A 27,138-nucleotide genomic window follows, 5' to 3' on the forward strand; every position below is an offset into this window, starting at 1 on the left:
CATGCCTAAGAATTTGTCTTCATGGACATTGTTTTGCTGCTTTAAAGAGAATATTTTGGGCTGGAAAGGCATCTTATTCTGAAATAATTTTGAGGAAACAGGTTTTAAATGTATCGCAAAATATTGTCTTTAATGTGTCAGTGATTAACCTATCCTTAAAATAGGATGAAATAACATGTGTAATGTTTTCAAAACATTTATTCATGTTGCATTTTTTTTTTGGTACCAGGGATCGAACTCAGGTCCTTGTGCTTGTGCAGCAGGTGATGAAATCACTGAGCTAAATCCCCGGCCCCTCATGTTGCTTTCTAAAAACTTAAACATCTTATAGGACTTATTTTCCAGAACAGAACAAACTTTGAGCAATATGACTTGAAATACTTTATACTCACTCCGAATCCTTTCATTAAATGATAAGGACCAGTCTTACCATGCTTGACTTATATTTTGAAATAAGAGATTTTAGAAAATCCATATGGATCTTGCAAAAGCATATTATTATTTAAAATATTTATTTAAGAATGAACATGTTTTACATGTTTAAGATTAGAATGCCCACATTTCTTCTCCTATTCAAATTCCAGACTTACGCAGCTCACCCCATTACTGAAAGAATACTACTCTAATCCCCTTGACACAGTTTAATGCTCTTTTTGTATGTATCCTTTAAGATGTTGTCAAATAGTGTGCCCTAAAAGTTATTATTATTTAGTTAGGCCTTGAACTTGATGTACCATTTTATTCCTTAAATCTACTTTCATTGTATAAAAAAATAGGAGATATATTAAAGACTAATGATAGCTTTTGCTTTAACTTTTATGGAAAATGTCTCATAATTCAAAAATGAAGCTTTTCTAAAGGAAAGATTTGTTTTTCAAAGTTTTGTTTTCTCCAATAAGGATTTATTTTTCCACTGTGAGTTTGAAAAACAAACAAATACAAACAACCACTCAATAAAATTTGGATTTGTAAATGAACCTTAACTGTAAGATCTCTATATCAGTCCCCCCCATAAAAAACTTGGCAATGAAAATGAAGATTGTTTAATATTTTAATACTTATTACCATGTGTACACCAATAAAAACTTATTGTTAAATTAACCACATTGGAGACCATTTCAAATTGCTTCTTTAAAAAATCAGCTATAATTAAACCACCAGGGATTTCTCAGTGGATATTTATGTGCTATTTTCATCTAAAATAGAATTCTAATTTAGATGAATAGAGAACAGATTAAAGCACAATACTCAGGCAACTGCCAGATGATGAGTTGAAGTGAGATAACAAAGGCTGAAACAGGCAAAAGAAAGTTAAGACATACTATTGTGCAACTTCAACTGGTAGGAAGTAGGCAAGCGTTGGACCATGAGAAAATTGTTAAACAGTCATAAGTGACCTCCTAGACCAGTAGTGGTGAACCTATGGCATGTTTGTTATTTGTTTTCCTTTTAAGACAAAAGATATTAAAGTATGAGTTATTTTTTGATAAACTGAAACCTTAATATTCTGGTTTAATTGCAGTGTTGGCACTTTTGCAAAAAATAAGTGAGTTTGGGGTTGTAGTTTGGGCACTCCTCTCTAAAAGGCGCACAGGTAATGGGGAAAAAAATAAGAACCAAGATATATCATGTACAAGTACAAACACCCAATGATAAATGTAAATGAATTGTATACCTAAAATGTACCAATAAAAGAACTAAATATAAAATAAAATAAAAAAATAAAAGGTTCACCATCACTGACTTAGGCTGTCTTCATCTACCTCTAGGCACACACACACACACACACATGTGCTTGCATGACACATATAAACACACTCTAATTGTTGACACTGTATACAATCAGGTAATTTTTATTCATAATACAAAATTATACAAATATTTAGATGATAAAATAAAATGTGCATGTTAATATTTTGAATAAACTAATAAAACATAAGTAATGAAGTTGTACTTGACAAATATTTTCCAAAATAATTCACAGATCTTAATGGAAAATACAGTATTACAGTTACACCAAAAATATATACTTTTGCTTATAACAACCTGAGTTGTGGAGAACATTTAGGGTAGTGATAATACTGCTTTAGAAAATAAATGCTCAGGGTTCAGTTGTACAGTGTGTGCTCTAGGTTTGAACACCAGGACCACAAAACAAAACAAGAAACATTCAGGGATTGGTCATTGATCCTCTGGGATTGAATCCAACATAAAAGAGCTGAGATTTGAAAACTGGAGATTACGAGTAGAAAGTATGTAGTAATACCTTGTTGAGCTGAAAAGATAGTTTGGTGAATGACTCCGAGTTTTGAATGTCAAAAATAAAATTGCAGCTAGGTGTGGTGGCACACACCTGTAATTCCATCACTTAGGAGGCTGAGGTAAGAGGATCGCTAGGAGCTGGAGGCCACCTTGGGCTACATAGTGAGTTCAAGGCTAGCCAGAACTGCATAGCAAGACCTTGTATCAAAACAAAACAAAATAGAAACAACAAAATTGCATCTTATCTGTGGGGATGATTCATCAATTATGCTTAATAATTTAATTAAAATAATAAAATCCACAATTTAAAGAGTAATTTTAGCCATAGGAGGCACATATTGTATTGGGGAAGGACAAAGAAGTAGATGGTATCATGTAATTATAAGATAACATTGAGGGCTAAGAAGCAGATGAATAAGACAGTAAACAACAGAAATTTAAGGTTAAGGGTCATTTTGAATAGTAGATTTTTAAATGAATGGTTGAGCAATATCTAGAGAAGTGAAGAGTAAAAATGATACAAAGAAAAAAAAATGACACAAAGGTTTGACTGAAAATTGATTGCATGAAGACAATGACATTTTAAAAAATTGGACATATGAAGGATTCGTGAATTATTTTTAACTGCATTGCTGGTAAAAAGTATCTGAAGCAAAACAGGTGAGCATATTTTAGATTTGAAGGTGAAGAGGTAAATAAGTTAAATTTCAGATGAAAAATCAATCTATTTAGAATTTCAAGCTTCATAGCACCTATGGGAAAACTATGATGGAAACATGGGAAGATCAAGGATCATTTGAAAAAACAGATATCTTCATCTCATGTGAATGAATAAGACTATAACAAAACAGAACTGTCAAATATAGGATGCAATTTACTAAATTGGTATGTCTTTTTAAGATCCTGGTGGAAAAAAAGACTGACAAACTTAACTTTTTAATGACTGCATATACTGTCTCCAGTAAATTACCATGCATTTCTCAGGAGAGATGTCAGACATTCCCTCAGACACATCTTAACACGAAGGCAATGTTAATTCTCAATATTATAGCTTTATTTGTCAAATGAGCATAGCTACTGATCAGTCATTCTTATTGATGAATGTGGTATGGGGAAAATCGCAAAGAAAAACCAAATAAATTGCTGAAGTTAAAGTTATTAAAATGTTTGTTAAAACACCAAGACCTACATTAAAGTTTGAAAACAGAATTCATCTTACTCAGTTATTAAGCCCAAATGAAATAATTTATAGTTTTTCTTCCAATTTTGAAGTAATCAAATAAGTGAGTACATTTACTGAAGGAATTTTTAATCTCTTTAAAGATTTCATTACATACATTTTAGGTGCTCCATTACAATCACAGTGATTAAAACAGTCCTTCTGAAACATTTGCTTTCAGTTGCTTATCTTTAAGTACACTAACATTTTTCATTAGTGACAGAGCAAACAAAAAAAAACTAAGCTACTCTATTTTCCACCTATCCTCCTAAAGCAAATATTACTCTAAAAAGGAATATAGAAGGGATTATCCTAATGAGAATGAATATAAAATGGAAGACTCTACTACAGATTAAAAAATGATCTTAGAACTATCAATTTATCATGAAGCAGCCATATAGGTATATTGTGAATCTGTCACATCCATAAACCAAGCAAACTGAAACCATAAGAAGAGCTAAGAGGCTGGTTTAGAATTTGCCTTATCCTTTCAGATTTTACTAATAATGTAATACAGCCTATCTTTAAAGCAATTTTTGAAAAAAGAAATTAAATCAACCTTGTATAAAAAAGTGTCAAGGATCATAGTTATGAAGTCTATTATTTTTACTGTCTCTAATTAAATAAATAAATATTGTAAAACTTAGGAAGTAAAGATGAACAGCACTAGAAAAACAATAACAACACATAAAATTCTACCATTACGTGGTTACCACCACCAATAGTTTGGAATGAGTTTTCCTATTCATATATCATTATCCTGAGATTAATTCAATGGATCAAGAGTTATTTCTACTACTGAATGAAAACACTCTGAAAAACAGAATCAACATATAAATCACCAGTTCAGAAACTAATAGAAATAAAACAGATTACAAGTTTTATTAATAATAATATAATGAAAGTGAAAATACCACGATGATTTATAGAAAAAATGAAATTCATACTGTTGTCCTGATATAACATAATAAATGGTAATCTGAAACAAATACTCTTGGTTTAACATTTGAAGTACTATTCAGAATCTATGCAACTTCATGGTAGCAAGATGGTTGATCACCATAACAAATTATTTTCTTTTTGCATAAAATGTATTGAAGTATTTTAACACTATCAAATAATATCAGGGTTTCTAATCACATATAGTGTCTTTATAAAGAAAGTTTTGTATTCTCAAAACAACTTTTAGACTTAATTTATTGCATTACAAATTATATTATGCTCGTGTAAAATGTGTCGAGGAGATCCTGAGTCCAAATGATAATAGTGGTTACCTAAGAGCAGTAGAAGTGAGTTCTCGATTACTCGAATTTTACCTTTCAAATAATTAATACAGTAATACCTCAGTTCCTGGACGCTTCTATTTGCAAACAAATTGGTTTATTCATGAACTCTATGTCAGGTGACCAATATGACCATAGCTATCTTCCTGTTCTGACCTGTGGTCATAGTTTCCTCTATTCGAGATAACAGTCACAGACAGACCTGTGCACACTTGCTGTGAGGCTTTTCTGCATGTTTTTTACCGCATACAATACTGTAGAGCATTATTCAATGTAGAATGGCTCCAAAGAAAATGCAGGGCAAGCATGGTGGTAAAAAAGAAAATGTAGAGTGGTAATGAAGGTGACAAGAATGTTCAGAGAAATAATGAAGATAACATGTAGAGCAAGAATGATAATAAGAAGGTTTTGAAGAAAATAACTATTACACTTAAGAGAAAATTGTAGAAAAGCATGAATGTGGTATTCCTGCGACTGATTTGTCCTCAGAGTACAAGATTGCTACTTCAACAATCTCAACTAATTTGTAGAATAAAGATGCCATCAAAGGAGCTGATGTGGAAAAAGTAGTAACAATGTTAAACAAGCAGAGGACACAAGTGTTGGAAGAGGTGGATAAACTGTTAGTGCGGCTGACAGGTGACAGTGTTAGTGAAGCAATGATCTGTGGATAAGCCAGGAAATTGCTCAGTGATTTACTGCAAGAAAACCCCTCTACAAGTGTAACAAGTGATGATTTTGAAGCCAGTAGAGGGTAGTTTGATAAATTCCACAAGAGAAAGAGCATCCATAGTGTGTGAAGACATGGTGAGGCTTCCAGTTCTGACAAGGCCACTACAGAAGCCTACAGAAAGAATTCACAGAATTCATGAAGGCAAAAGGATATGTCTACATCTCTCAACAAGCGTTAAACTGTGATGAAATAGGGGTCTTCTGGAAGAAGATGTCAAACAAGACCTATGTCACACAGGAGGAAAAGGCATTGCTGGGGCATAAGCCAATGAAGGACAGATTGACCCTTTTGCTGTGTGGAAATCCAAGCACTGATCTGAGGATTAAGCCACTACTGCGGTACCATTCCCAGATCCCTCATGCATTCAAGAAACAGAATGTTAACATGGCCAGACTGCCTGTCATGTGGAGGACCAATGCACATACTTGGGTTACAAGGCAATTGTTCATGGAATGGCTGCACAAGGTGTTTGCATTCACAGTTAATAAATATCATTCTGATAAACAACTTCCTGAAAAGTGTCTTCTGATAGACAATGCCTAGCACACCCTCCTGCCTTGGTGGATGAAATGCACACAGAATATGACCTCGTAAAGGTCAGGTCCCCCTCCCCCACCAATACCGCATCTCTTCTGCAGCCCATAGCCCAGCAAGTGATCTGCAACTTCAAGAAGCTCTTCACCACAAGGAGATCTTCACCAGGTGCTTTAATATTACTGAAGAGATGTCTGACTCTGAAAGAGTTCTGGAAGAAATATTTCAATATCCCTCACTGCTTCAATCTCATTGACAAAGCCTGGGAAGATGTCACATATGGAACCCTTAAACACAGCCTGGAAGAAACTGGGGACAGAATGTGTCACTAAATGTGACTTTGAAGCGTGTGATGCAAAGGTAGGGGAGGAAATTGTGTACATAGGCAAGACTATGCATCTGGACGTTGATGGTGAGACATAGAGGAGCTTGTTGAGGACCATGAGGAGGAGCTGACAGTGGAAGAACTTGCTAAACTGCAGAGTGAGCAGCACAAGTCACTTGTTGAGGAGCATTTCAATGAAGAGGAGAAAGGCAGGGAGGAGGTTAAGAGTAATGTAATAAAATCAATTGTGGAAAAATGGAATGAGTGCCAGGATTTCTTTGAGAAGCACCACCCCAACATAACTGTAATGAACAGTGTTGAATCTGACAAATGATAACATGGTCTCTCATTTCCAGAGGGTTATGCAGCATTGGAAAAAACAAGTGACATAAGATTTTTCATCACAATTGGCCCTGTAGCTAAGAGACAAAGAAAAAAGGAAACCCCTGAAGGCGGACTCTCCCTCCAAAGTATAATTTCTTCCCCACAAATGTTCCTGCCCTCCACACCAGAAGCAAGCAAGGTTAGTGTTCTCTCTCTTCAAGCTGTACTATACTGTACTTTGGTTCATATTTTGTGGCTAAAAAGACATATAGTTCAGAATGGATTAGCTGTATTTGCATTGAACCTTATGGGAAAATTTGATTTGGTTCACAACCAAAATCAGTTTGTGACCAGAAGTATGGAACAAATTAAGCTTGAACCAAAGTACCACTGTAGAAAATAAACCTGTGTTTATTGAGCATTTACTGGGTGCCAAGCTCTGAGTTTATTCTTATAGAATTAAGATGAATAGAAACTAACTTCCACATTCAACAAGCCCAAGATATGATTGGAAATTACTGCAAAGCATAATTATAAATAATCTTAATATATGTGGTAATCATGAATAGTGTCACACAAAAAAGCCCAGGTGAGCAAAAAGTAGAGAAATTAACTCTGAAAGGTCAAATTTCTTCAGAAGTTTCAGGCTCAAGTTTCCAGAAATGTAAATTTTAGGACATGTTATTATTGTCCATTTTCATTTCATTAAAATCTCTGAAAGCAAAAAGCACATTTTGACTAATTGTTAGCATTATTTTAGACCCCAAATACCCTAAAGTTATGTGAGGCAATGAATGTTTCCATAAGAAAAAATTACAAATTGGAGATAATTTAATTCTTAGATAGAGGATAATTATCGGCAAAAAAGAGGAATGTTATACTGAAATTTTCACTAAATGTCAATGAGTCAATGCCCCACTGCATATTTTTATCACTGAACCTCCCTCAGCTTTAGTTGCCTTATTTGTAAAATAAGATATGATATACCTTATCTACTACTTTCTTAGACTTGTTGGGAAGCTTTCAAAAGTTCTAATATATATATATATATATATATATATATATATATATATATATACACACACACACATATATATCCATAGTGCCAGCTTTCATTTCCACCTACATCATTAACTTTTGATGCATAAAAGGATTTGTAATTTTTTGAAAGATTACATACTATCATAAAAGAATTCTTTTAAAGTTAGTAATATGTTCCTTTTGAGTTGTTATATTTGGAACTATGTAAACTATATGTCTATTGTAACTACAGAATTCCTTCTAGATACTCTCTAATTAGGTATTATACCTCAATGCATTAACTGTTCAGTTGCCTTTTGAGAATATTTCCTTATGTTTACATATGATCTTTCATGTCATTGTTCAGTCTTAATGTTTTTATTAATCATGTAATATTATGGGAGAAAGAATAGGAAAACACAGTTTCTTTTCCTCCCCTCCCTTCTCCTCTCCTTCCTTTCCCTTTCTTCCCTCTATTTCCCTCCCCCATCACTCTGCTGGCTTCCTTCCTTCCTTCCTTCCTTCCTTCCTTCCTTCCTTCCACTTTTCTTTCTTCCTTTTCCATTCTTCTGTTTTATTCACCTTTTCTGAAAAACCTAAAGAGGACTATTACTGCTTAGAGTACAAGAAAAATCAACTTTAAGTAATAAAATAAATTCACAGACTTTGAAACAAGATAGTATTTCATTTTTGGCACATATTACGCTAATGTAAATCGAGGTGCTATAATTTAGTAAGCAGGAAGCTTTCCATCAATATGACAGTCTTATTAGCCTCTGAAGAGGTGAAAACACAGAGGAGGTGGTTATTGTTATAGAAAACATGACTCTAGTAGCTCCTTTTACTCTAATCATAAAAAGCATTGTGAAATTATTTTCTGAAGAGATCGTGGAGATCATAAACAGTAATCTAAATTTTTATTACATTTTCATTCTTTGGCTTATTTTGACCTTTATGCTCTAAAAGATAATCACAGAAGAGGAAAAGGCTCTTCAGTGAACCCACATAATAATAATTTTCCTCATGTTCAAACTGCAAATAGAAAGTTGTCCACATCATGTGATTTTAGAACTTCCAGAAAATTCTGAGTCCAGTTCTGAGAGTCCATCTTCAGAGACTGGGTGCCTAGAAATGCAAACTTTAAGATATCTCTTTTCAGGCAAAATATTGTCATTTTTGAATTTACATACCATTGTGAGTGGGACTCACATAATCATATTGTATAATCACATAGTCAATAAAGTAGGGAGAAAAGTATCAGTTCCTTCATGGGGAAGGTATTGGCAGGGGAGGTATTAGGAGAATGAGGCCTCTAGGTCACATGGCTAGAAGTAAAAAAATAAATAAGGAAGGAAGACATCCTTGAGAGTTGGGAGGGAGGTAAAAAATTTGCATTTCTATTCTTTTATTTTCATTATTAAAACGTCTTGTACTTATTAATCTCCATTATTAAAAACAAATTATTTATCAGTAGATGACATGGGTAAAAATATTATATACATCCTTGTTCTTTTCCTGAACCAAGGGGAAGACATACCCAAGGAGGATCTTTCAGAAGTCTTGGCTGAGTGTGATGAAGCAAGTATAGTGCTACCTCTGTTGCCACCTCCACAAAAGTCAATTTTGTGTTATATATATTTTTCTCCTAAACTTATAAATAACTGGACTGTATAGCTCATAAATACAATGTTGTAGGACAGCCAAAACAAATATTACCAGCACCTTTGCCAGGAAATTTATTATAGTCTTAAAAGCAAAACTAATAATGAGATATTCAAGGACTGTCAGGAAGATGACATTTAGAGTGCAATTAGATTGGCTGAGGAAAACATGGATAGCAGCTACATAAGGTACAATTGTAAGACAATTAAATTATGCTTAAAATCTGGCCATTTGCTGGAGAAATGGGGGAATATTTGGTCTTACTACACTGTCAGAAAAAGTTGGCTTTGAGTAGGGAAATCACACTGTCATTAGGGAAAATTTTGAAATGATAATAAATGAAAACCAGGAACACGGTATAATGTTTTCATTTGTGAAACAACACATAAACTCATGATATTTTATTAACTGAGTTTAATGTGTTTTAAAAATGAAATCAATTAATTTTGCTTTACTTTTTTTCTTCATGTTAACCCCAAATTTACCTGTTTACACCATCATTGAATCATTAAAATTCCTTTTTCTGAAATACTTATGTTATAAAAATTAGTAATTATATTATTAAGAACATGTAAGTCATATATGAAGAAAAATTACTGACCTCAGGACTAATGAATGTTAGAAAGATATCAAGAGACATCTTTCCTTGGTGGGTTTCTGGATCAGAAAAAATTATTCTTTAATCTATAAAATTAATGTCTCCAAAATGATTAGTGTCTCTTCTGACTTTCTAATTTCTTTCTTATTTTATTAATTTGGTAAGTTAACCTAGGAAAGTAAGAGAATTTTTTTCTTTTTAAATTTTGCTCTCACAAATTTCAAAAATTGATATCTAGAAATATTTTTTGTCCTGGTCTTGTATTAGTTTTATACTGCTAGTGTAGGAAATTACCACAAACTTGGCTTAAAACATTATCTTACATTTCTATAATATAAAGTTTGGACATAGGTTTTATTGGAATAAGATCAAGGGCCCAGAAGAGCTGCACTTCTTACTAGAGGTTCTAGTAAAGAGTCTATTTCAGTCTTTTTCAACTTCTACTGTTTCTATAGACTTCTGACATCAAACTGGGATCCCCAAGATAATCCAGAATAATCGCCACAAATCATTCATTCACAGACACAAGAATTCTTTTGCTACATAAGGTAACACATTCTCAAACTTCAGAGATTAGGATATAGATAATTTTGGACTGGAGGAGGGATTATTCTGCTTTTCACAAACTTTGGAATATACTCAACTGCTAGATGATTTGTTATGCTTTGTTTATCTAACATTCATTTAAGCCAATGTAGTAAACACGGAGCCCTTGGGAAGAAGGCAATCATAGCTATTTGGGAGCAATATATTGGGCGGGTACTAAAAATTCTTAGCTCTAAAACATTGGTGAGAATTTACAGCTGGTATTTATTAACATTGGAGGGATACATAAATATGAACCAAAAATGTAGTCTCTACTTGTTATGGCTTGCGTCTAAATGTCCCCCCAAAGCCTCATGCAGTCATAGCAGAGGCTTTTCAGGGGTAGGTGGATCTAGAGTGTGTGGTGCTAGGATCAAGGGTGTGTGATTGGTTTGGCATAGTTCTGGCTAGAATTAAGGGTATGTATGAACGCTATATCTGCCCTAGGGTGGGTAGCCTGCATAAAATATGAGGCAGAAAAAGGACTAATGTGCTCTCACCTGCCTGCTTGCTGTGGACTAGTTCTCCTCTGTGATTCCCTTTTGCCATGGCACCCTGCCCTGGAGGCAGTTGACCATGGACTGAAACCTCTACAAACAGTGAGCCAAATAAACTTTCTCTCTTTTAATTTCGGTGCTAGGTATTTTGTATCAGTAGCACAAAAGTAACTAAGACATCATTTAATAAATATGAGAGAAGAAAATTCTAAAGGCCATTGAAAAGAACATAAGTCATTCCTACTTCTAAAAACGTAGAAGGTGTCAAGAACACATATTACATGATCTCACTTACATAAAGGATATAAAATAGTCATACTCTTAGAAGCAGAAAGTACAATGGCGAGAGTAAAATGGTGAGCAAAGAGTTCCAGAGACTGCAGAGATGGGAAAACAGAAAGGTATTAGTCAAAGGATTAAAATTTTCAGTTATGCAAAATGGATTAAGTCCTAGAAATCTAATATCCAGCATAGTTATGATGGCGTTCCATATACTTTAAAAATTACTAAGAGGATATAGTTCATGTTGTATTTTTATTGCCTAACTAAATAATAATGATAAATTAACAGGATAGAAGTAAAGTTTGGAGGTGATGGATATGTTATGGAACAGATTGATGGTCTGGTTGTACAGATATATATTTATCTCCAATCTTACCAAGTTTCATACATTAAATATATACATCAATCATATTTCAATAAAGTGGTTTTAAAAAAATTCAAAGAACACTGAAATCACAAGAAAATACAACTAACATGTCAAATTAGGATTTGTAACATCAGAGAACTGAAAATGTGAAGAAAATTAATAAACTAAAGTCAAAAATGTAAGGAATCCAACCTAAAAGAGACGCAGTGTTTTCATCTTTGGCAGGGTGGCTGAAAGAGGAGAAAGTTAGCAGAAATGTAAAGTAATATTCAAGGTTTCAAGTTGCCTCTTTTACTGCACATGATTAATGAATAAGACTTTCCATTCTGATAGCAACTCAGATCATACTTCTGAAACATATATATATAACTGGTCACTGATTATTTCCACTTGGTTTTCTGATAAATATTACAAATCCACATGTCTACAATTTATTTTTATCTTTCTAGACCTATTGTTTTTCTTGTGCTTCCTTTTTGAATAAATAGCACCAGGACTGGGATGTAGTTCAGTGGTGCCGCACCTGGATGGCAAATGCAAGGTCCTGACTTCGATCCCACTTACCAAAAAAAAAAAAAAAGAAAAAGAAAATTGATTAAGTAGCACCATAGTATTCACAGTTGTTCAAATCAGAAGTGTAAATCCTTTATCACAGTTTCTATGCCAATCACTCATCACTATGCATTTTAAAGTCTAAAAATGTTTTACATATTTGTACATGTTCTTTCTCTTCATTGGATGCTCTTTCCTTCTTATTGCCTCCTTTTCTTTCAGGGTAGATCTAGTGTTAAACTCACTCAGCTTTTGTGTATCTGAGGTGTCTTAAATTCTTCATTTTGAATGACAGATGTGCTGGATATAGGACTCTTGATTGAGAGATAATTCTTTTAGAAATTTGAATATACATTCCCACAGCCTTCAAAGTTTCTATTGAGAAATGTATTGATAATCTTACTGAAGATTATTTATATATGGTAAATAGCTTTTCTCTTGCTGCTTTCAAGATTCTCTTTGTCTTTGGCTTTCCAACGTTGATTATACTATTCCTTGGTGTATGTATTTTTCAGTTCATCTTATTTGGGGTTTTTCCCAGCTTCTTGAATTTTCATGTTAATGGATTGCATCAAATTTCAAAGGTTTGCTACCATTTTTTTTCTTCAAATTTTCTTGCCACTTCTTTCTCTTCTCCTTTTGTGATTTCCAGTGTGTACTTGGGATATTTGATGGTGTGCTACAGGTCTCTGAGGCTCTGCCCAGGTATTTCCATGTTTGTTTTCTTCTTTTTCTCAGACAGGAGAATTTCCATTGTCATTGTTTTCTCTCTCTTCATTGAAATTTTCATTTTGTTTATGGATAGTTGTCTTAGTTATTTTCTTATTCCTGGGCGAAAATACCCAACATCCACAAGTTAAGGAAAGATTTATTTTGCCTCACAGTTTGTAGAGGTTTCAGTCCATAGGTGGCTGGTTCCAAGGAAGGGTGGCATGGCAGAGAGGCATCACAGAGGAGAAAAAGTCCATGGCAGGTAGGCAAGAGACACGCAAGGAAGTAGGAAGGGAACTTTTAGGCCACACCCACAGTGACTCACTTCTTCACACCAGGCTTGAAATCCCTACATCACACACAGCTATAAACCCATCAGTGAACTAATACAATATCACATACCCATGATCCAGTCACCTCCCCAAAACCCCACCTATGAGCTCATGAGGCTTTAGGGGGCCATTTAGATATAAGCCATAACAATAGTTTTCTTGACTTTCTCTACACCTTCCCTTAGTTCTTTGGTCACCCTTACAATTATTTTAAAGTCATTGTCAAGTAGATCTGCTATCAATTTTTTTTTCAGGGCATTTCTGTTAATTTAGGGCTTTACACCTTTGAACAGGCCATACTGTCCTGTTCCTTTAAATAGCTTGTGATATTTTATGCTTATTTAGAACTGAACATTTGAGTCTAATAATGTGGTAACCCTAGAAAGTTAGATTTTCCTCCTTTCTCAAGATTTTTTTCCATTTTCTTTTGATGAGTTTTCCCCTTTTTTTCTAATTGTAGGCTATTTTCTGTTGTAGGCCATCTCTAGGCTACAGGTTAATCTAAAGTGTAAAATTAAGGTTTTCTTAGCTCTTTTCTGAGCCTGGAACTTTCTGTAAGCATGCATAGTCACTTTCTAATTTTTACCATATATGTACTTGTTTTTGAAAGATCTAGTGTTTTATCTCCTCAAACAAGAAAAAGAGAAAAATGAAGAGGAGAAAGCTAAAGGACTTTTCAATCCTTTGGAAGTCATTTTAGCCAAATAGGGTGGGGCTGAGAAAACGGACTGAGGTTCAACGATGGACATCTACTTCTTTTGTGTTCCCTTTGTGATGAGCAGCAGCAATCAGAGATTAGAACAGAGACCCACAATATTTAAAGGAAAGAGTCATTTTATCCACTGTGACACAAGCAAGCTATGTGCAGATGGCTCAAGTAATATGTACAAAGCTGCCTACCACAGAGCTGAGGTGGGAAAACAATAGGTGCTACTGTGATAAGTCCTAAAGTTGACATAAATTAACCACTATCAACCATGGAAGCCTTCCCTTGGAAGTTGCAAGCCTTTAATAGACACCATAGTTCCAAAATTGTCATATTAAATGCTGCCACTACATTCTTGTCTGGGTGAAAAGATATATTTCTGTTGCTTCCTACTCCACCATTTTCCCATAATCATCTCTCCATACTGTTTTGATTTATGTAGATCTGTAACATGTTCTGAGACCAGAAGTGTGGAGCTTCCTGCTTTGTAGTCTTTCAAGTTTGTTTCGGCTCTTTATGGTCTTCTGTGGTTCCATATGAATTTTAGGATTTATTTTACAGTTTAACCAAAAAAAGAAAAGCTACTACATGTTGACAATGGTTGTATTCAATCTGTAGCTGGCTTTAAGTAGCACGGTCATGTTCATAAATTTAAGCCTTCTAATAAATGAACATGGAATATTTTTTCTGTTCTTTTAAATTTCAGCAATGTTTTATAGTTTTCAGCATATATAGCTTGGTTTTGCTTCTTTTGTTAAGTTTATATTTCTACTTCTTTTTGGTGCTATCATAAATGGCAGTATTTTTAAATGTCATTTTTGGATTTTTTGTTATTATGTAAAAATAAATGATTTGGGCATTTTTATTTTATATCCTGAAATTTTACTGAGTATATTTAATTGTAATATTGTATAAATAGTTTTATGGCTTTCTATGCCTCAGTTCATTTCTTTTTTCCATAAAGGAACCTATGAAGGTTTCATATGTCCAAGGGCTCAAGAACACATAGGTAACACATACAACTCCTTGAAGCCATCATTTCAATAATGACTGAATATAATAGTCACTTAATCATTTGATTATAATGTCAGAAGTTTACTTTCTCCCTTTAGAAACATATTTTTGTGTCAAGGTATGAATATATATGGATACACAAATAACCCAGGTAACTGCATTTTAATTAACCTGATTTATGTTAACCACTTGAGGCCTTCCTCTTCCAAAAGACCCCTCTAATCATTGAAATCTTTGGAAAAGTTCAGTAGTACGGTATTCACATTTTTGTAAGGTAATGGTTATAGACTGACAAAAGTTAAAGTGAAGGGCCACAAATCCAAACCTAGAGTGTTCTAATGCCCTTGCTCAGCGAGTCTAGAGATTTATCTAGGCATAAATCAGACTTCCTAACTCCATTTTAATGCTATAATTACTCATGTTTGAATAATGTAACTCTTTTCTGGAAGGCCTCTAGCCTGTAGTTTGTCATGTTCACTCATACTGACATCTGATATTGCTATCAGAAGTCCTCAGTTCTAGTCCTGACTCAGTCAGATGGTTACTTGTTTAATATTGGGCAGATTTTTAAGAAATCATTATATATAGATTTGAAGTTAGATAATAGATAAAGATCAAGCCATATGGACCATGAAAGCTCCTGTTTGATCTTTTATATTATCTTGTATATATGAATGATACAGTCAAAAACTTAAGTTTCTTGGCCTCAATTTAAGGGTTATTGTAGACTCCTCTCGGTGTATTGTACACCACATGCAGTGCTGTTGCTTATCTCCACCACTGCAGCTATCACCCCAATTACTAGCCTGGAGTTGCTGTTCACTGTGTACATCCTATCTGCCTATCAGAATTTATGCTCTATGAGAGAATATCTTTCCTCTTCTCAGCCCTAATCTTTGCGCCTAGAACCATTCATGAAACACATTAAAATGAAATGTGTGCTTTCACACACACACACACACACACACACGATTCTATGCATGGTGTATTCTCACATGTAGAATCCAGTTTTGCTTTTGCAGCACCTACCTATTCAGTGGATCACTTAAATTATCTATATATTTCAAAGGAGAAATGAAGACACTATCAGGATTTTGTATTTTAAACAAAGAAAATAATTTATTTTATATTCCATTATACAGACATGGATGGCTTTCACAATTCTATATAACATAATGTTAAAAAAAATCAAAAATATTTACCTTGAATAATGAGGGACAAATATTTAAATTTCAATGTAAAATTTCACTGTCCTCTATTTTTTGTCAAATCTCTGAAGTACAGGTTGATAATACTGAAATAAAATCTTTTCATTTAAAAGAGTAATAGGAGGGCTGGGGATTTAGCACAGTGGTTCCAGCACCTGCCTCTCAAGCACAAGGTCCCAAGTTCGATACCGGATACCAAAAAAAAAAAAAGTAATAGGATTGGAAATCATAAACAACAAAAGAAATAACATCTCAAAATAAAAAAATTAACCTGCCAGTTGCATTTAATATTATTTCCAATAACATGTTATATCATCAGAAAGATAAAAATTGAATGTTATTGACATAAAGTAGTTATTATTTGATCACTCTGCCTATTTGTATATTACTTCTCAGTGCCTTTTAGACATATCCAGATTCAATAATGAAAACCTAGCATTACTTAGGAAACAGTAATTACAGGTTTGTAAAGAGTGGATTGCAACCTCCAGCAGAAAGCTCAAGTGCCAACAGCATGATATCACTATTCAACTGCTTCTTATAATAAGTTGCCTTTAAAAAGTCAGCAGGTGAAATTAACATCACATTTCTTAACACCTCCTAAAACTCTCTACAATTTAATGCAGCTGAGCACACTCCAACTAACAGGCATTCTTTTATCAGGCAAATTAAAAGAAAATAGTCATTGGACTATGAAGCTTAAATTGTATTTCAACATTATATTTAAGATTTAATTTTGGTTAATATAAAACCATCCTGAATCTAATATTTACTAAAGAAGGAGATTATTCATAACTATGAAGGTTAAAGTGTTAGACTTCATATGCTGAATATGTTTAATATGTCTGCACATTGTTTTATTTTTATTTTGCGGATTATACTAACTGGACATAATTTTTAGGTACTTGTTATAGAAGGCAGAATGGAAGCTAAAATGAACTTTGTTATGTTATTGCATGTTAAACTAGTACACAACAAAGTGAAGATGAACAATGTCCTCTAAATTTTATCCTGTTCCAGATCCATTTCACTGCAGATATGAACATTTCAAAGTGCAGGAAAGTCTTTCCAGGTCTTTGGCCACACTGACAAGGCTGACAGTGGAATGAGAATACTGGCCTTGAAATGTGAAGTATAGAAGGCTGGTGGAGGAAAATGCCTTGTGATTTATTTTTCTATACTGTACTCAGTATTTAATATGCTATTAAAATGTTTCCCAAATTTTAAGATTAATAACTGTCCTTCATGAAGGCTAATAAAGATTACTGGCTCCTATATGAAGCCTAACAATTGGAAAGGGCCTTGCCTTAGTTACTTTTCTCATTGCTGAAACAAAATACCCAATGCCCAAGGTTAAAGGAGGAAAGGTCTACTTAGCTCACAGTTTGTAAAGGTTTCAGTCCATAATTGGCTGGCTCCAAGGCAGGGTGGCATAGCAAAGGGCCATTGTAGAGGAGGAAAGTTCATACTGGGCTGAAGGCAGCAAAGCAAGCAAAGGTAAGACAAGAGTCTTTTTGTCCCTTATATTGTATCCAGGCTATCAGGATTAGGTCAGTGCCAAACCACTGAGTGAACTGATTTAGTGATCACATACCCTTAATTCTAGCATTGCACCATGAATCAATCATACACTATAGATTCAGCCACCTCTGAAAAAGTTCCACCTATGACTGCATGAGGCTTTGGGGAGACATCTAAACATAAGCCATGACAGGCCTGATTATCTACATTTAAACCAGAAATTCAGAAAATTATAATAGATTATATTTTGACAAACACTAGGTTGGAATTAATTCTCAATATACTACTGTGCTCACTGAGCTGCGGACTTCTGATTTACACCATGGCTTCCTGAGTATGCAACTGGAATTATGCTTTTGCCGTTTGGTTGTAGTTTTTCTCTCATAAAGGTAGAGTATTTTTCTGGATTCTGATTTCTCAGAAATATCCTACAATCCCTTCTTCCTAAGACCACACATATCTTCGGGTCTCTTATCAAAATCAAGTCATTTTAAGCATTTATAGTTACAATGATGACACCAACAATTTGCACTGGAAGAAGCTGCTGCTGTACTACATCCACATTGGGCAGTATCATCTCCATTGCTGCCACTACCTGTGGGACCAGGCCTAGTGCTTGGACAGACTGTTTTCAGTTTTTTCTGGTCCTTCTATAGCTGTAGCTACTGGGACTTCTTTATGCTTGGAAGTTAATATTATAACAGACTAATATCCTTTATCAGGGTATATATTCTTATACTCAATACTAAAACTTATATATGTTAACATAAAATAATTATACATATACACATATTAAAATTGCCTCATAAAGGGATTGAGAAATATCTTGATAATCATAAATAGCCTGGTGGAATCACACACACACACACACACACACACACACACATACACACTCCAACAAAACCTCAAGTGTTAAAATTTCCTAACAACTTATGAGAAAGAAAATAGTAAGCAAAAAGACATAAAATAGGGTGAATGAGTTATCATAGAATTAGCTAATGAGCATCAATTTAAATAAACACACAGTAAAATATTTCGGGAAAATACTCTATGAGTATAAAATGTTAGCTTGTAAGCTTTGAATTGTTGACCATGAAAAGGAACTGAAGTATCTGTGCATTATTTTTCCCTTAAAGTAATGCTATGGCTCACTAAATAAGGTTAAATAATTGATGGTCTTTCTAATATCGTATAGGTTTTGAAAATCTTAAAGAAAACACTAGCCTATTGCAAAGTATAATTAGTTACATTTTAATATACTGCCTCTCAATGCTTCACAAAATACATGGTAGAGGGAAAGAGGAAAACAGCAACTGAAAGGCCAAAACATAGTAGAATTTCATTTGTGAAGCTATACTTATGTGAAACTTTTTATTTGAAAGATTTGGCATTAAGTAACCATGAGAAAAGGGAATAAAATCATGAACAATCTGACAGGATAAATAAGGTCTTCATTATCAAATTTCAAACTGTTGAAAGATTAAAAAACATTTCCAGGTTGGTAGAAATTATCATGAGAAAGAAAATATATTATTTACTATAGCTACTGTACTCATATCTACAGGGAAAAAAAACAGAAGTGGAGGAAGGACGGGTAGGGGAGAGAGGTCCAGGAAAGGCTGAATATGGTAATACCCTAATCATACAAAGAGGGAAGCAAAAATATTATTCCTTGAGTTATCAGGAAGTGAATAAAAGTATAAATACACTATTTACAGGTATAAAAAATGGTAAAGGAGTGAAAATGGTGACATAACTATATGGGATGGTTTGGTGAAGAGATAAGAAGAGAGCTACTCTAAGTACCTACCTAATCTCATAGAAAATCAACAGAATATTAGCAATCATTATTGTTGTATTATTCAGGTTTAGAAATGGGAATTAACCATGAAAACAACAAACCCCAAAAATCTTTAAAAGTGATAATCTCTAGCTCAGTAATTGTGAATAGTAGTGGTGGGGGTTAACAAATTGTTACTTTTAATTATAGAACCAGCTCTGCTTTACCTGTTTGTTTTACTATTTTGACTTTAACTTGTTTTAGTTTTTTTCTTATACAGCCTTGGAGTCTGTCTCTAGAGAGTGGCCATAAACTCCAGTTCTGTCCTGACCTAGATAGAACTCAAGGGATTAGGGACATGCATATTTATCATGTGCTTATCAAAGGGTACTTGAGACACCCTTGTGGCTTTTGTCTGATGTGTGTCTAGTTTACTCCCACAGATAGCCACTCTCTAAGAGAACCCTAACTGGAAAGAAGGCTAGGTTCAGTATGGGTGTCAGGTCAGACACAACTAGGAATGGAAACTGAAATGCATAAAACAGAAGACTTGCATTATTCACAGGTCTCAGAGAGGTTGGGGTTACCTACCAGAGACTGATAAGAAGTCCAAAAGTGGCAGAAGGTCAACCAGTAGACAGGAAGCTAGACCGGGAAGTAGCAGAACGAGTTTATATGGCTCTGTTGCTCAACATTAGGTTTTATGGTACTTAGAAGCCATAAGGCATGTTGAGTTTGGGGGCTAGTGGTATGAGGAAGAAGCAGGCTAGATCACAAATAATAATCACATGTGGAGTGAAACCCTTAATTAGGTGAGATTTACCAGTAGGAGAAATAATAAGAGGAAAACACATGTAAAAACTTTACACTATAACAAAATATTCTATTTTTTGCAAATAGATCTCTATAACAAAGATTGAAATATTACATTTTTGTTTATGTATAACAACCACAGCAGGTAAGCAGGAAGGTATGCTTTAATTTCTTCATTTGTAATTGTGATGCACATTTCAATTTAATTTAACTACTATTGTCATTTTATTCCATATTTCATATAGTACTCAAATTGAAGCTAAATTGTCTCTTCAAATGCAAGAGGCTGGCATTACTAATCTTGTTAAAGAAAATATATGCTTGCATAGCCACAGCAACATTAACCCTTACAAAGATTTTGTGTAGTATTTTCTGTGTTTACTAACTTAAAAGCTCATGCTTGTTAGAATACTTGTCCTGCCAGTACCTAAGAAGGCAAATTTTAATTATTTAATTGCTATTGATGAATGTAGTTAGTGTTTCTAGGATACAATGGACTAGCTGGCTCTGCACAAATACACCAAATATAAAATGAGGTTCAGCCTTTGAACACAATCCAAGAGGGCTGGGACTGGGTTAATCACTGGAAAATTCACATTAAAGTCCTTAATCTAGATTTCACTGATAACAAATTATGGATTCTGCTACATAATAAAATACATTTATTAAGTATCTACATAGGTATTTATCTCTTAAGATCTGGAAAAATAAGCAAAGTTAGAAAAAAATTGGCCATGAGAAAAGTCAGGCTAGTAAATTAGTTTGTAACCCAAGTAAAAAAGTTCTAAAAAGGACCATAAAAATACAATAAAATAAAATTTATAAAAGATTATCATTTAAGGTTTAAAAAAACTAAAATATTTTCACTAAAATAGTAGCTAAACACCCAAGAACATTACCTTAAGCAGTTTAAGTCTAATAAATAATTATACTTAAATTTATAAATATTATAATCTGCCACATAATCATTTTCCTTCTAACTTAAAAAAATCAGAAAACGATTGTGGACACTGCTCCAGACATATGGAGGTTGGAATTTCTTCTTAAATGCTGCTTTTACTTTATGCTGTCATGAACTTTAGTTATCTGTCCCCAAATATCACTGTCACTGTCCCCAAATCCTAGAGCTTCCGCCACATCCAGTACAAATCCACATATTGGGGACAGGAAAACTTGTTTATACAACTGAAAATGAGATCATCAAAATCCATTTAGGCTGCCAGGGCATATTAACTAGAAGAATGTACAAGAGTATAAATCAACCATCTATATAAGGTAAAGAAAGGAGACAAAGTGGAACGTAAGTGACAGCAACAAAACTCTTATGAATGGTTTCCTAATGGATGCAGCGTAAGTTCAATGAAAATATTTTTAAGCAGAGAAAACACTTGTTTTTACATAAGACCTAAGTGAGAAATTTTCTATGTCTTTAAAAAAAGTTGTTCATTTAGGTGTCAGTAATTTTAGCATAGGTAACTATTATCTAAATATGGATTATACATAATTGTGCATAACAGGTTTATACATTCATTTTTCCTTCTTTATGTTTATGTTAATTATAGATAAGAATTAAAATTAAACAACTTTCACTTGCATGTTTATTCTTATATATTGTTTATATTTTATAAATAACCAATAAAAGTAGTCACTAACCATATTAATTATTGCTGCACATTTTCTTCAATCTTAACAAAGTAAAAATAGAGACAATACAAAGAAAATAAACATAACAATGCAATTTTATGTACCTCTGTTTTAAAAGACATGTTTATGTTTCCAAGTAAATTAAAACCCATTTGAGTTTTATCTGAACAATTATAAACAGATGTTCACTCATGTTCTATTTAATAAGCAAATGAGTGAAAATGCTACCGAAACATGCTCAAGAAAATACTTTTTCGTTTAGGGATATATTCTTTTTAAAAGTTTTTCATCAAATATTTTTTAGAAAAAAGACTCCATCCTCTTTGGCTGTTTTTAATAACACGATATATAAAGACCATTCTATTAGTTTATCATAGGTACTGGAAGAATTTAATTGATAAAATTTTAAAATAATTTAAACAAATTAGAGCAATATTTTTATAAAAACAAGTGTACTACAAATAATAATCTGGCAACTTGACTGAGTTAGTTAATATATAAGAATGAGTTCTATTGAGACAGCAAAGCTGAGTTCAGCCATTTCAGGTGTAGTGTACTTCTGAATGACAAAGGATGTTTTATTATTTAAGAATTTAGAACATCAGGTAAATTGATGCAAATGCTATATATAGGATTCTGTATAGCAAATTACAGAGACAGCTTTTCAGATAATATAACTTTCAATACTGCAGAACCTCTCAACTTAGATGGACTTATGTATGGCATCATCATGAAAGAATTAATATTCCAAGATTTCAATATCTTAATGAATAAAGTATGAAAAATATGTATTTTTGTTTCAAGTAACACCAATATGTAAAGGAGGGAAAACATGTTAGGGCTCAGAATTTCAGATATTTTTCTCTGGGTCTGTTGTTTAGAGGTCAAAGCAGCATATATTCTGAGAAACTGAGAAATGTTTACTATTCATTTCAAACAGGAAGGATGCATGAAATTCTGACCTGAACATCAGAACATGAATCATTTTTATGAGACTCCAAGACAAAAGGGTATCAAATCTTCTGCCTTCTACATAAAATAATTATAAACCAGAGGAAAAATCTATGATAAAATTTATTTTTAAATATTAGGTAATTAGTTTGTTTAGTTTTGCTCAGTTTACCATTTTGCATATCTCTTTTATTATCTCATTTTAATCTTCTACAGCAAAATTGTTCCATCCAACCAATTAGATCTCTCCTTTTAACATTCATTATTATAAGATATTTATATACTTATGGGATTAGAGGAGACTATCATACATTAAAGAAAAACCCACAGAGAAGTGAAATATATAGGTAAAATTCAAAATTACATATAAATATAATAATTATGAAAAATTAAGATAATATTAATCATTGAAAATATGTATATGCCCATAACTTAAATTTAAAATCAGAAGGATGTTCAGTAAGATGTAGGCAGTAGTTCCACATTTAGAAGGATAAACTATACAGAAATAGACAAAATAAATATGATATAGGTAGAATTTCAAAATAGATGAAGTATTTGTGTTTATTTAATTACATAACTGGTCAATTATTTGAAAACAGTTTAACGAATGAGAAAAACTGACAAATTAAAAAATAAAAAATAGAGATTCAGAGGAGTCTGCCCAAAGAGGAGCTGCATGGGCACACAGGCTCCAAATTACACAACCTCATCCTGAACCTCAAGCTTCTAGAAAAAGAAGAGCAGGACAAACACAAAGATCATACAAAGGAGGAAATTATAAAGATCAGAGCAAAAATCAATGCAAGGGAGACTAAGAGAATGATACAAAAAAAATCAATGAAGCAAACAATTGGTTCTTCAAAAGAATAAACAAAGTTGGCAAACCCTTAGCCAACCTCATCAAAAAAAAAGGAAAGAAAAGGTCCAAATCCATGCAATTAGGAATGAAAAGGGTGAAATTACAATGGACCCACCAGAAATCCAGAGGATCATCAATACCTATTTCTTTTTTTTCCCTCCCATTAAGTTTATTGGTATATTTTAGGTATAAAATACATTTACATACAACATTGGGATCTTGTACAATTACATGAGTCTCTTGGTTTTTATTTTTTCCCCTTCCCCTGCCCTCCCTTCACCCCCTCCACACTTCCCTATTTGCAAAGATTTTGTTTCCGTTTTTTTCCTTTTCTCATATTTTTTCTTTTCCCTTTTTCCTTTCCCCTACCCCTCCCACTTCCCCTGCTCCTTTAGACCTTTACATCCTATTACACAATATCAATTATACATTTTTAAAATTACAATATCAAGATCTAGGAGACATTACCACAGATTTTACAGAATTTAAAAAGATATAGAAAATATATTTCAAAATCTGTTTTGAAATAAATTTGACAACTTCTAGGAAGTACCTTGGAAGACAAATTAATGAAACTAACTCTGGAGGAAATATAAAATTTGAATAGCACCTATTAAAGAAAGTATATTCCTAGCTTGAAAACCTACCTATATGACAACAGGTTCAAATTCATTTTTTTTTGCTTAATATGTTATTATTTTCATTAAGTTTATTGGTACATTTTAGGTATACAGCACAGTTACATTCATCATTGGGATCTTATACCTTTACATGATGTATCTTGGTTCTTATTTTTTCCCCATTCCCCTGCCCTCCCTTCATCCCCTCCACCTTTGGTATTTACAAAGACTTTGTTTCCATTATTTTTCTTTTCTCCTATTTTCTTTTCTTTTCCCTTCATTCCTTTCCCCTACCCCTCCCACTTCCCCTACTCCTTTAGACCTTTTCTTCCTGTTTCACAATATCAATTACACATTTTGATCATTATTTACACTTTAGTTTTTCACACCAGAGAAACTATTTGGTATTTACACATGTGTGTCCTATTTTTTTATTTATATATTAATTGGTACATTTTAGGTATAAATTTACATTTATCATTGGGTGTTTGTACCTGAACATGATGTATCTTAGTTCTTATTTTTCCCCCATTACCTATGCACCCTTCACTATTTACAGAGACTTTGTTTCCACTTTTATTTTTTATTTCTCATAATTTTTCCTTTTCCTTCTCCCTTTCCCCTTCCACTCCCAGGCTCATATACATTTCAACTGATAACTTATATCAAACAATTAAAGCAGAAAAAAGAAGGAATACTTCTCCCCTCATTTTAGGAACTCAACATTGTGTTAATCCTAAAACTGGATAAAGATAATAGAAGAAAAAAGTATGAACATAGATAGAAATTTGTTTAACAAAACAAACTATTAGAAGTTAGATCTGGCAGTATGTAGAAAGTGGTTTTATTATATGGATGGCAGTGTTGGTTCAGCTTTGGAAGATCCACCCCCAAAAGTCATCATTTCATCAGAGGAAAGGAAAAAGCCCTATGATCCTGTTACTAGTTGGAGAAAAAGTATCGCACTAAATCCCACAGCTGTTCATGGTAAAAGCTATCAGGAGACTGGAAGTAGAACAGAACCTTCTCAACAGATTGAAGACATGTACTCCATACTTTCAGCAAAAATGCCTTATATGAATGGAGAAGATACAATGTTTTCTCCTTAAGGTGAGGAACAAGGGCAGATATGGTTACTCTTTATCTGTCCATTAAACTTTGAAACCTAGTCCCCACCAAAATAGTCTGGCAATAAAATGACACAATTAGGATAGGATTGGCAAGGTAGAAGATAAATTTTGTACGTAGATGAAATGATCATCTACAGAGAAAATACTAAGAAATCTCTAGGAGCCCCTAGAACTTGTATTTGAATTTAGCAGGATTAGAAAACACAAGGTATATATAAAAATTCAGGTCTGTGTATACTTGCTATAAATGAAGAATTGGATATTGAAATTTAAAAGTTATGTAGGAGTACAAAGGACCTAGGAAAGTTAAAAAACAAAAACAGTGTTGGAAGACGTTTAGTCCCAGATCCTCTTCTGTTGCCAGTTCAGAGAGTCCAGGTAGTTGAGTATCAGACTGTTCTATCTCGTTTCCCTTTGGGGTTGCTGTAGGTGATCTGGAAGTCTGTTTTTGAGGCTTCTTTACGTGTCTTCTCATTTCCACAGGGGCGGGGGGGGGTGTGCTTCTGGTGCCCACATGGCTCACCTTCTCTGCCCAGGAGCGTGGAATGGCAGTGGGAAAGCCTCTTCCTGGGCCCTCGGATTGGCTCACCTTCTCTCATAAATACCTATTTTGAGAACCTATATGCCAATAAGATGGAAAATACAGAAGAAATGGACAGATTCCTAAATATGTGTGAATAACCAAAGTTGAATGAAGATGACCTAAAAATTTAAATGACCCAATATCAATCAAGGAAATTGAAAATGTAATTAAAAACTTATCAACTGGCCATTCCACGCTCCTAGGGCAGAAAAGCTGAACTGATGCCAGCACCCCGAAGGAAGCTCCCCCACCACCATCCCAAGCTCCTAGGGCAGAGAAGGTGAGCCGCACTGGCACCAGAAGCACTCCCCACCCATGGAAATGAGAAGACACATAAACAAGCCTCAAAAACAGACTTCTGGATCACCTACAGCAACCCCAAAGGGAAACAAGATGGAACAATCTGATACTCAACCACCTGGACTCTCTGAACTGGCAACAAAAGAGGATCTGGGAACAATGAAATCAGAAATAATTACTCAGATAACAGCAAAGATTTTGCTCATGGTGCAAGACATGATTAATAAATCTAGAGAGGACACAGATAAAAAAAAATAGAGGATCTGAGGAACATGATAGAATCCCAACATAGGAAACAAATGGAATCCATAAAACAGATGCAAACAGATTTCCAGGAGATTAAAAACTCCATCCAAAGTCTGCATAGCAGAATGAACCAATGTGAGGATAGAATTTCAGATATAGAAGATAAGATTGCAGTTAGTGACCAGGAAAAGAAAAATTGCTTTAAAATTGTAAGGGAACATGAGAAATCAATCGAGAAGCTGCTAGATGATGCAAAGAAGAATAACATAAGACTGACTGGAGTCAATGAAGAAAGAGGCAAGAGTGCAGATGACATAAAAGAACTCTTCACAGAACTGATGGCAGAAAACTTCCCAAGGAGGGGAAAAGAACTTGACATACAGATAAGTGAGGCATATAGGACTCCAAATAGCCTTGATCAAAAAAAATCTACACATAGGGATATAATAGTTAGGATTCCAGAAATCCAACAGA

The 27,138-nt window shown here is 33.7% G+C and overlaps 1 protein-coding gene across 1 annotated transcript in view; it reads right to left on the reverse strand.

Annotated features, from left to right (window-relative positions):
* Window positions 1-27,138, reverse strand: part of Spag16 (sperm associated antigen 16) — a 773,985-nt gene that overhangs the window by 329,697 nt on the left and 417,150 nt on the right. The window lies entirely within an intron of this gene.

The sequence above is a fragment of the Heterocephalus glaber genome, unplaced genomic scaffold, assembly GCF_053883595.1.
Source record: "Heterocephalus glaber isolate CG9 unplaced genomic scaffold, H.glaber_assembly_v1.0 deba00000621, whole genome shotgun sequence".
Lineage (NCBI taxonomy): Eukaryota > Metazoa > Chordata > Mammalia > Rodentia > Bathyergidae > Heterocephalus > Heterocephalus glaber.